At 34.8% G+C, this 12,383-nt stretch overlaps 1 pseudogene; it reads left to right on the forward strand.

Annotated features, from left to right (window-relative positions):
- Positions 1-4,391: 4,391 nt before the first annotated feature.
- On the forward strand, positions 4,392-4,593 carry LOC110596236 (annotated as a pseudogene).
- The last annotated feature ends 7,790 nt before the right edge of the window (positions 4,594-12,383 follow it).

Raw genomic sequence — 12,383 nt, forward strand, 5'->3', positions numbered from 1 at the left:
AACCAGAGTAATAGACAAAGATTACAAAAGATGGAAAGGATCAGATCACAAAAGACTTGTTTGGTAAAAGAAAAAATTTGACATTTCTCCTGTAAACAAAATATAACTACTGAAGGATTTTTAAGGACCAAAGTGAAAAGTTCATATTTGCATAGTTGAAAACGTCTTCTGTCATTTTCATTACATTATGGAGGATGATTAAAGGTAGGGAAATACAATTGAGGGATGGGAAAATATGATAATCTTGGTAAATGGCAATGAGATACATGGGAATGAATATAAAATATATTAAGAAGGCAATAAACAAGACTTCAAGACTCATTATGAGTTGTGCTGTGAATGAATAAAGGCATACAAAATCAACATTTGATATGCAGAAGTACTTTGCTAACAAATGTTTGGGGGAAAAAAATGCCCATTTTCCATGACACACAAGATTTGAAGAGAAAACTAAAGTGGGCTTGACTCTCTAGGAATCCAGAAACTTCCCCTGTCCTCTGGGCCATGGAGGTAGCAAGAACTGTGGAGTGGGCGTTTCTTAGATTTTGATAGACATCAAAATAACCTGGTGTTTAAAAAATACTAAATTGATCAAATGAAGAAAAATACATGAATTTTCTCTTAATTGCTATTTTATATTTTATTTTATTTTAGATTCAAGGAGTATGTTTGCAGGTTTGTTACTTAAGTATACCGCATGATGGTGAGGTTTGGACTTCTGAGCCTGTCACCCAGGTGACTAGCCTGGTACCCAATGGGTGGTTTTTCAGTCCTTACTCCTTTCCCTCTTCCCCCCCATTGGGGTCCCCAATGTCTGTTGTTCCTTTCTTTATGCTTGTTTGTACCCAATGTTTAGCTCCCACTTAGAATAATGGCCTCCAATTGCATTCAGGTTGCTGCAAAGGACTTGTGTGTGTGTGTGTGTGTCTGTGTGACTGACAGTTTAATAGTCCATGGTGTATATATACCATATTTTTATTATCCAATCCACTGTTGGGCACCTAGGTTGGTTCCATGTTTTTGCATTGTGGATAGTGCTTGATAAACATACAAGTGCAGGTGTCTTTTGGTAGAATGTTTTATGCTCCTTTGGGTACATACTCATTGTCACTCTAATCTCTTTGGCCTTCTAAAATGCATTCTGAGGCGGGCTCGATGGCTCAGCCTGTAATCCCGCACCTTTGGGAGGCTGAGGTGAGTGGATTGCCTGAGCCTGCGGGTTCGAGACCCACCTGGGCAGCGAGACCTCATCTCTACAATAAATCAAAAAATCAGGCGGGTGTGATAGCGCGTGCCTGTAATTCCGGCTACTCGGAAGGCTGAGGCGGAAGGATCGCCGGAGCCCAGCAGGTTGCTGCTGCGGTGGCCGGGAGTGGCCACTGCACTCCAACCTGGGCGACAGAGTGAGACTCCAACTCAAAAAAAAAGCATTCTGTATGTGATATGAGGCTGGCTGTGCCAGAATGTTGTCTCTGGCACTTCCCTTTAGTGTGACCTTGTACATGTCGTTAAACCTTCCTAGCTTTGTTTCTTCACCTATGAAATAGTTATTATATATTTCATTCAAGATGTCATTGATTGTAAGTGGCACCATTTTTACATGCCACAAAAATGGAAGGATACTTGCTATTATAGTATGATGCCATTTATTATGAGACCAATTTCAATCTTTTTTTTTTTCTTAAATGTTAGATGCAAGGGGTACATGTGCAGCTTTGTTACATGGGTATATTGAATTCTTATCACAATTTTAATGACAGTAAAATGTGGGAAAGTAGTGTGTCTCAGAATCAATGAAATACCCTTATAACAGCTTCATTTGGAAATTAAATGATATATGAGAAGAACATAGCAGAGTAACTGGCACATAATAAATGTTCAAAATATATTATCAATCACTATGAATAATGATAAAAATAGTTTTAATTTTCCCACTGAAACAAAAATTCCCAGACTGGTTGAATAAATCAGGAATAATTTGCTCCTAATAAAACATCTATTTACAATAAATAGACATACAACAGGTTAACAAATAAAAGAGAAAGTAAAAATGAAAGTCAAAACGCTTATTTCAGACAAATTTTACAGAAAGAAGGCATACTGGGAGAAATGAAGTCAAGAATGTTGCCCATTTTAGTAGTAACATTTTTTCCCCATAGAAGTATTAAGATAGTTATTTTGACATCTTTAACTTTTTAAAAACCCCTGTAAGCATTTATCTCCCTTCTGGGATCTATTTTGCTCAATTGCACTTCTTAGACTCAGCTATTTTATTCAATTTTAAAATCCATTTTAATAGATTTAGCAAAGTCATCTCAAAAACATAAAAAAAAAAATTCCTGTAGTTATTATTATCCCACTTTATCTCTATTTTTAATTGGTATTTTTTCATTGGTTGGAGTAGTAAAATGATTTATCTGTTTTATTGTATTGTTTTTTTTAAAAAAGTTTCTGAATTTATGTATTGGTTCTGCTAAAGATTTTTATTTGTTGGTTGGTTAGTTGGTTTCCCAATTCAGTAATTCCTGATTTTAGCTTTATTGATTCCTTTTGCTTTTCATGACTTTGCTTGTTTGTTTATCTATCAATTTATTTCATTTTACTCTTTGAGTTGAAGGAATTTTACTTGCATTTGTTCTTAGTAAGATGTTAAAGGTGATGATATTTTCTCTCAACCCAGGACTAGATATCTCATATGTATTAATATATATATTTTTTAGATTCAAGAGGTACATGTGCACATTTGTCATTCATATATATTGTGTGACGGTGAGGTTTGGGTTTCTATTAAATCCATCACCCAAGTAGAGAGTATACTAGCCAATAGGGGGTTTTCAATCCCTCCCTGCCTCTGTACCTTCTCCCTATAAAAGTTTCCAGTATCCTTTGTTTCCATCTTTATGCCCTTATGTACCAAATATTTAGCTCCCAGTTATAAGTGAGAACATGCTGTATTCAGTTACTTTTTCTGTGATAATTCACTTGCAATGATGGTCTCTAGTTGCATTCATGTTACTGTGAAAGACACAATTTTGTTCTTTTTTAATGGTTGCATAGTATTCTATGGTGTATATGTACCACATTTTTCTTGTTCAGTCAACTGTTGATGGACATCTAGATTGTTTCCATGTTTTTGCTACTGTGAATAGGGCTGCAATAAACATACAAGTGCAGGTGTCTTTTTGGTAGAATGATTTATGCTCTTTTGGTTATATATCCAGTAGTGGGATTGCTGGGTCAAATGGCAAATCTTTTTTTTTTTGAGGGGATTCTCAAATTAATTTACTTCTGCTCTGACTTTGGTATTTCTTTTAATAGCTTTGGGTTTAGTTTGTTCTTTCCCAAGGCCCCTTAGGTAAGATACAAGTGTGTTTATTTGAGATCATTCTATTTTATTGATGCAGGAGTGTAATGCTATAAACTTTCTTCTCAGTACTGTTTTAGAGGTAACTCAGAGGTTCTAGTATATGTGTCTTTGTTTTCATTTGTTTCTTAGAATCATTTAAAGTTCTGTCTTGATTTCATCATTTGCCTCAAGATAATTCTGGAGCAAGTTGTTTAGTTTCCATTCTTTTTTGTGCTTTTAAAGGGTTTTGGGAGTTTTTCTTGGTGGTGATTTCTATTCTTACTCTGCTGTAGTCAGAGAAGATGCTTGGTATAATTTCAGTTATTTGTAAATTATTCAATCTTGATTTATTATTGAGCATGTGATTGATCTTAGAGTGGGTGCCATGTGCAGATAAGAAAAGTGTATATTCTATGGCTGTTGGGTGAGATGTTTTATAGCTGTCTGTTAGATCTAATAGGTTGAGTGCCAAACTTAAGTCCAGGATTTCTTTATCAGCTTTCTGTCTCAATGATCAGTCAAAATCTGTTAGTGGATGTTGGAGTCCCTCACTATTCTTGTATGGTTATCTATGTTCTCTCTTAGGTTAGGTATCAGTAGTTTTATAAATCTGGGTACTCCTCTCTTGGGTACATATATATTTAAGATTGCTATTTCTTTTGTTGAATTCAGCCTTTTATCATTATGTAGTGCTCTTTATTGTCCTTTTTTAACTTTTATTGGTTTAAAATCTACTTATCTGATATAAGAATAGTGACCCCTGCTCTTTTTGTTTTCCATTTGCATGGAAAATCTTTCTTGATTTCTTTTTCTTGAGCCTAGGAATGTTAATAGAAGTGAGAGGGGTCTTCTGAAGACAGCAGAATAATAGGTCATTTAAAAAAATCTAACTTGCCACTCTGCTATTTAAGTGGAGCATTTAGGTTGTAAACATCCAAGATAGCTATTGATATGTGAGGCTTTTTTTTTTCCTGTCATATTGTTGTTAAGAAGTTGCTTTGGGGTGTCTTCTGGCCAGGTGAACCGGGCTGCTTTGATGGTGCCCGTGGTGGTAGCCAGATTGAAAAATCATGGCAGGTCCTGAAGCTGATGCCCTATTCCAGTTCACTGGTATTAAAAAATATTTCAACTCGTACACCCTCACAGGTAGAATGAATTGTGTATTGACCACATATGGAAGCATTGCTTTGATGGTCTTATACTTCAAGTTAAGATTTAAAAAAACTCCAGTTGTGAAAGCCGCATAATGGATACTGAACTGTTAAGTTTCCATGCTTGGAGAAGCTGATGCCAACTCATCACATGATTATTCAGCTCGTACAATAAATTATAAACCTGGAAAAAAAAGAAATTGCTTTGTATTCTCAACTTTGTGGTTGATTTACATGATCTAGAAGCTATGTGGCTACATGTGTTTCTGTGTTAGGTGGTATCATTCTTTTGTTTCCATGTTTAGAATTACTTTAAGCATCTCTTGTGGGACTGGTCTAGAGGTGACGTATTCTCTTCAATGTGGCCTTCCAGAGGGTACCCTGAAGAACTAGCATTTTATTCATTATTTCAGACCCTCTCCATGAGAGAGGCACTCATTAGCTGCTTCCAGTCAGCAATCTTGAATTTTTCCCAAGTCTTTTAATTATTGTTTAAAAATAATCTGGTATTAAGATAGTTCACTTTCGGATTACAATACCAATTGAACACTGAACAATATTCATTGCCCGATTGATACCAGGCAGATTACACCCCACAAACTGAGGATACTGAGTAAAAAACTCTGCCTTCTTAGGGCTCTTGTTCTAGTGTCAATTTGCACATGATATCTCACATACCAGATCTTCTCAAGGGTGTCATGTAGGTGGGGAGAGTAGTTACCTGGGACACTCCACGGGTTGGATGAGACTCAAATTCATTTTTTAAAAAATAGTATCTTTGTTTTCTAAAATGTCAGAAAACACCAAATAGAAAAATATTTGTGAATTAAAAATGTAGCCATGTTTAAAAGTACAAGGGGGACCCCCCCCAAGATAACTGAAATTGTCTTTTGGAGGATCCCTCATGGTACAAGCTTTTCTCACTAGGTAAGTGACCTAGGAACCCATTAGCATCAGGGTACCAGCTAGCATTGAAAGAGGCTGTGTTCAGCCTCAGTGAATTTTTTTTTTTTTTTTTAGATTCAATGCTATTGTCCATTTCATGATGGGTGATTTACGAGCCCACTTGCCCACACTGCTCTGAGTGTTCAGAAGTTTTTGACCAAAAATGACCTGACTTCCATAACCCACTCTTCTTATTAACCAGTTCTTGTCCCCAGAGACTTTATTTTGTTTCCCTGGAGGAGAAAAGTCCTCAAAGGGAAATGTTTTGCCTATGTGGAAAAGGTGAAACAAAAAATAGCAAAAGCACTAAAAGGCATCAAAATTTATGAGCTTAAAAACTTTTTTGAGCAGTGGAAAAAGCATCCCAATAGGTGCATTGCATCAAACAGAGAGTACATTGAAGGTGACGGAAGTTTAAACATAAGAATACACAATTTTTAAATTCCTTTTTGAATTCCCTCGCGTATTAATAACACTTATTTGCCTGATTAACTGGAAGAAGACAAAGAGGAGGGAGAGAAAGACAGAAGAGGAGAAAATAAAATGAGAAAATTATTTTTTAATCCATAAAATTACCTGTATTCTTTCATCTAGAGATAAGCCTCATTAGCAGTTATCTGAATAGCCTTCAAATATATTTTTAAAGTACAAATTATACAGTTTTTACAGCTTCTATTGCTTTAGTCTTGCATTATTTTGCATAAAATAATAATGAGACCAATAAGCAAAAAATATATGTAATAATAGTAAACATGGTACTGTTTATACTTTGTTCAATCTGTCCAGCTTTTTACATTCAGCTTTTTACTGCTGTTATTTTTGTTATTTAAAAAATATAACAAACATAATTATAGGCAACATAACTGTGCTATGATCAAATAGTAGCATTAGTATTTTGATATGTTTTCTATATCTCTACCTATACACTTATTTAGTTAATATTTAACTAATGTCCTGCAAATTTTTAGTATTCTTTTCTTTCTTACAATATAACTTTTCCTAAGGACTTTATTTATTAATCTTATCATATGTCATATTTTTAAAATATTTTTACATATTTTACTTATAAATACATATATACTTGTACATACATTTCCCTAGTACATCCTAGTAGGGTGGTAGTAAGTATAATTTTTATTTCCCTGGTTAATGCTCTGCCTCCCAGTGCAGAATTCCACCTGTTTGTTCCATCATCATTTCCTCAGCCTCCTCAGGTACACACATGTCACCACATCTGGCCTGCTGTCACATGTCATCTATGACCGTTCCTTGCTTCTTTCCTATCTGTACCCCAGTGGTCCTGTCTCTGCCCATTAAACCTTGCTAGGTTGCCTTGTCTCACCATCTTGTGCTCACAGGTGAGCTGCGTCCTCCAGGTATCATGCTAATACTGGGTGCTTCCTTGTTGTTTATCTGCATATTCTTCTGGCTATAAGCTCATTTCCACAATGTGATGCCTCTTATGAAGGGATACTGCCTCCAGAGTCACTGCTTCACACCTCCTGGGTGCCTCTATTCCTGTGGTGAGTTTATAGTAAAGGCAGCTCTGAGTACTCTGAAACCAAAATAAATAATAAATTTTTAGAAAATTTAAAGGAAGAGAGGAAGTTCTCTCAGAAGAAAAATCACTTTTTTCCATTCTTAAAATTACATTTTCAGGTTCTTAAAGGAGTATAACAGGTCTAGTCTGTTATATCCTAATCTTAATATCCTAGTCTGTTATATAGATTTTTGTAAATTATTTAATTCAACTTTTATTTATTGCTTTCTTATGCGATTTAGGTACACATAAAGTAGGAATTGGGCTAGAAAATGCCTTTAGAAGAGGCAATATGTTAGATTTGGAATTGCTCTGTCTCTTCAATGACTAAGATTTTATAATTAAGTCAACCTCCTCTTGTCTGACTTTTTCTATCTTTGTAATTACTTTTCTGGGCCAATATGCTATTAAGAAATAATAGCATTTAAGTTCAAATTGGGACTTCACATTTTTTTTCTAGTAATTTCTTTTAATTACTTGAAAGGTTCTTACTAATACCTACTAATCCATTCTTGGTGGCAAGTGAGATGAAAAAACATTTAATAAAGTCACCCTGTCTATTCTCCTTGGGAAGAATGTCAGAGATGAAGACAATCTTTTACCAACCATTGCTAAATGGCGAATGAGGTTCCCGACTTAGACCTATGTAGATGAATTTTGGCACTAGCTATATTTCCTAGGTTCTGTCTTGAGTATCTCAACCTCTAACTAAGCTTTTTACATCCTTGAGATTTCTCTTAGGCATACATGCTATTTTCTCAGGAACACCCTATTTCTGTGCAAGGTCATCCATACTTGATGTGGTGTAGGAACTGATGCTGAGTCATTGGCTCAGAGATAATAGAATTGGATTTGTCAGGCCTCATAAACTCCTCTCTCCCTAGCAGACTTTCTCTAGCTTCTGTTTCAGACTCTGCTCATGATCAGTCAATTATCAGAAAGCTGAAGGAACTAGCAGTGTGAACCATGGAGTTCTCTCTATGCCTCTATGTAGGTTAGGTTGGAATGGTACCGCTAATGACCCCTTCCTCTGCTCTGGTTCTTTTCTCTAGTGTTCTATTCCAATACATCAGCACAGAAGAAACATAACCCCTCCACATGTGATTTCTGAACTTAATTTAATTGGGTTGAACATAAAAATCAGAAGGAGATATATTTTACCAAAAAGAGCAGACAATCAGTAAAAACATACAAAATGTTTGATTTCTTAATACATAAAGAAATGTAACACATTAAGCAACTATAGCATTATATTTCTTATCTAGCATACTGACAAAAATTAAACAAAAAGTTTGATGATATCTTGAACTGGTAAGAACAAAATTGTACAGAAGCATATATTAGTGCTGAGAGAGTAGATGTGTACCTCTGTAGTGTCAATTTGACAGCATTTGTGTAAATTAAAATTGCTTGTAGTTTTTATTCCAGGAATTATACTACTGAAACATGCCTCATGCATATTCTCACCAAATTGTACCAAGATATGTATAGATATGTGTACAAGGACATTTACTTAAATTTTTTTATGAAAAATTGATCAACAACCACTAAGAAAGAAACAAAAATACATCAAAAAAGACCTGGATACAGCTAGGACTTCAATCTACAAAGAAGTGAAAAACCTATTATTGAGAAGAATAAGGTATATACTGAAAAGGAAGGATTTCTAAGATATATTAAATGAAAAAGACAATATAAAGAACACAGTGTACAATGTGATTCTGGGCTGTGTAAATAAAAAAATCTATCTATGTGATATAATTTCTTTTCTAGAAGAAGATGAAAGTAAATACTAATAGTTATTACCTTTGAGAAGAAAGATTGGTTGGAGAAGAGAGGCTTATACTTTTCATTGGAATCCTCTGTCCTACATTTCAACTTTTATTTATTTTTAAAAAGTAGTAGTAGGAGATATGTGGACCATGATTTTGTACCAAGTTTTTACTATGTAAATATGCAAAACAAAAGATGCAAGCCTATGTGTATTTTACAATTTTTATTTGAATATTTTTAGATAATTGTATGCTCACATGCATTTGTAAATAATAATACAGAGCTTGCTTTTGTGTTTACCTCTTTGCTTAGATTCATAGTGTTGCTAAATGGGCAGCTAAAACTGTTTGAGTGTATAAATGCTTCCTGAGAAGGAAGCTGAGGTTTTTCTAACCATCATTGTGTGAAAGCACAACTGGGGCAGGAGGAAGATTCCCAAACATTAGAATTAGCACATTAGAATCACCTGAGAGCTTTTAAGAAACTTATGCTCAGGCCCCACATTATGCCAGTTAAATCAAAACCTTTTGTGAGAGCAGAAAGTACATACAAATACGTTTTAAGAGACTTCCAAGTGGTTTATAATGTACAACCAGATTTGAGAACTATTGGCTATACTTCTCAAACTTAAATGCACATAAGAATTACCTGGGAATCTTGTTAAACTGCAGATTCGAATTCCATAGATCTGGGATGAGACCCGAGATCCTGCATTTCTAACAAGTTTTAAGTTGATGATAATTGTCATCTCTGGACTGTACTTGGAGTTGCAAAAACTATAGGTAAGAGCTGGTATTCACTGAGATCTTGGATTTTGAAATTCATAAGGTTCTAGGGATTGCAAAGGTAGAAAATATGTGAGCTGGGAAATGGAAGTAGAAGGGAGGAGTAGAGGGAGAGTGTGATGCCAAGAGAGAGCGCTGGTGAATAGATAGCAGATACATGAATGGTTCTTAAGGAAGCAACCTTCCTTTTGCCCTTCCCTTATAAAAATACCATTGCCCATTGGAGGAAATATGTTCAAATTCCACCATTATCCTAAGCGGAGATCATATCCATGGAGAGTTACAATTTTGAAGAAAAGTTTTGAATTTGTTCCTTGAGAAAATATTTATTGCTCAATTCAGTCTTATCTGAGCAAGCACCTTAACATTATAATGGCTTTAAACATTTTGGAAGAAAGGTTAAAGACAATGAGAGCACACAGTCAAATGGTACCAAATATTTATTGAGCACCCGAGATGTGCCAAGAACTTTCACTTATATTACCTAATTTATTTTTACAACAATTCTATCAACTTATGTAAGTTTTTATATTCTCATTTTGGATATGAGGAAGCTGGATCTAAAGCAATAAAGTTATTTTCCAAGGTCATATAAATATAAAATGCTAACAGAGTTAGCATCTATGCTCAGATGTTTTTACTCTATGTTGAAGTTCTTTCTGTTTCAACTAGAAAGGTCTGAAACTACAGAAATAGCAGACAGATTGAAAAATAAAAAATATATTTTACTGCATCAAAAGATGGAGACTAGTATATAGATTATAGGGACATGTTTTATTATTTATTTATTTTTTATTTTAAAGATGTGGAGTACAATTTGGTGTCAGGTATACTAATGTTCATTATGCAGGTACCCTTGTTGTTGAGGTGTGCCCCCTCCCTGTCTACCCCGCCTCCCCGGCAGATTCCCACTATTGCCAGTCCCACCACCCTTGCCAGCAGTTTCCCACTACTGCCAAAATTTTTCTTATAGTATTACAACAATTGATCAAGGTCTGCTTATGAGTGAGAAGTGTGATACTCAGTTCTCTGTTTCTGTGATAGATCACTCAGTATTATAAACTCTAAGTCCATCCAAGTTGTTGTGAAGTTCAAAATTTTGTCCTTTAACAGGATTTTCAAAGACCGTTTAATTTTGAGAACATGATACATTTAAAGTATAAAATGTAATTTGAAAACTGTAAATGATTTGCTAGTGGACTACTCCAGTAAAAGATCAAACTATTAGCAAGGCAATGTAAGAATAGTTATCTAATAAGATATTTAGAATGTTCCTTGGCCTAATGACTTCCTGATATTAAAATAATGCTTCGTTTTCCCCGAGCTCAGTTGCTTATAACTGCATGATAGACTAAAACTCTTGTGCACAGCTATCAGTGTTTCTATGAGAGAACTACATAGAATATTACCCTGGGAATAGAGAAGATACATAAGTAAATGTGTATTTATGTGTATTAGAGGAAACACATTTTTTAAAAAGTGGACAAAGCCATTTTTAGTATCAAGGTTGAAATAGATATAGAAAGAGAATTTGTCCATATGTACCTGAGGGAATAGATTGAGATAGAGACACTAATATAATTCTGAGGGAGGAGAGATAGACATATATTATTTACCATCTGTATCTATACCTTGAGCTTAACTAACTAGGCATTGGATTTTTCCCTGTCAGTTGGCAAATAGTTGTGAGAAGAGTCTTAAACTTTGTTCTGAAACTTAAACATTCCTTGATACATCAGGGACATTGTGTTATTGCAGGAGGTTGAGAGAAGTCACCCTCAGTAAAAACTCATTAAAATTTATCTTGTAGAATTTATAAAACAGCACCAAAACTGCTGCTGGTCACTCAGAAAAACTGATCACTATACGCAGACAGACCACATGATTTACGTTTCCAGGTGTTTATGGATTGCAACCGTGGAATGAGTTGGACAGTTTAGCTCATTGTTTTTAAATCTCATCTTCTTAGTAGAGGTCATTATATTACTTCTTTATTCCAATCTCTTAAAAATTACTTATAAGTTTGATATGTGCCTCTTAAAATATATATGGACTCATGATTCAGAAGAATCAATATTGTTAAAATGATCATGCCACACAAAGCAATCTACAGATTCAATGCAATCCCTATCAAAATATCAACATAATTTTTCACAGAACTAGAAAAAATAATCTTAAAGTTTGTATGAGACCGATGAAAAGCCCAAATAATAAAAGCAATTCTAAGTAAAAAGAACAAATGCAGAGGCATCACACTACCTGACTTCAAATTTACTGCAAGGTTGCCATAATTAAAACAACATGGTACTGGTACAAGAATAGACAGATCAATAAAGCAGAATAGAGAAAACAGAAATAAAACCACACCATCTACAGTCAACTGATCTTTGACAAATTGAAAAAAGTAAACAATGAGGAAAAGACACCTGTTCAATAAATGGTGCTGGGAAAATTGACTTTCCATATGCAGAAGAATGAAATTGGACCCCTACGTTTCACCATATACAAAAATTAACTCAAGATGGATTAAAGACTTAAATGGAAGACCTGAAGCTATACAAACTGTCGAAGAAAACCTAGTAAACACTCTTCTGGATATTAGCCTAGCCTACCAAGAACATGTAAAAAAAAGTTTGCAATCACACTGAGACACTGAGATACACCTTTAGCTTTCATTCTAAAAGTCAGTCCAACACCCTCATGCATCTTCCATACGTATAATAATGTCAGCAGTGGTCGTTATTTTATTCTATTAAAGAAATTGCCTTAGTTTCTGCTTTCCTCTTTCTGATGCCTTACTTCATTTTCAGGTTGCCGTCCTGTCTGCTTCTCCTCTTGGCTTT

This window comes from Carlito syrichta, unplaced genomic scaffold (assembly GCF_000164805.1).
Source record: "Carlito syrichta isolate Samal-C Ts95f unplaced genomic scaffold, Tarsius_syrichta-2.0.1 Scaffold307735, whole genome shotgun sequence".
Lineage (NCBI taxonomy): Eukaryota > Metazoa > Chordata > Mammalia > Primates > Tarsiidae > Carlito > Carlito syrichta.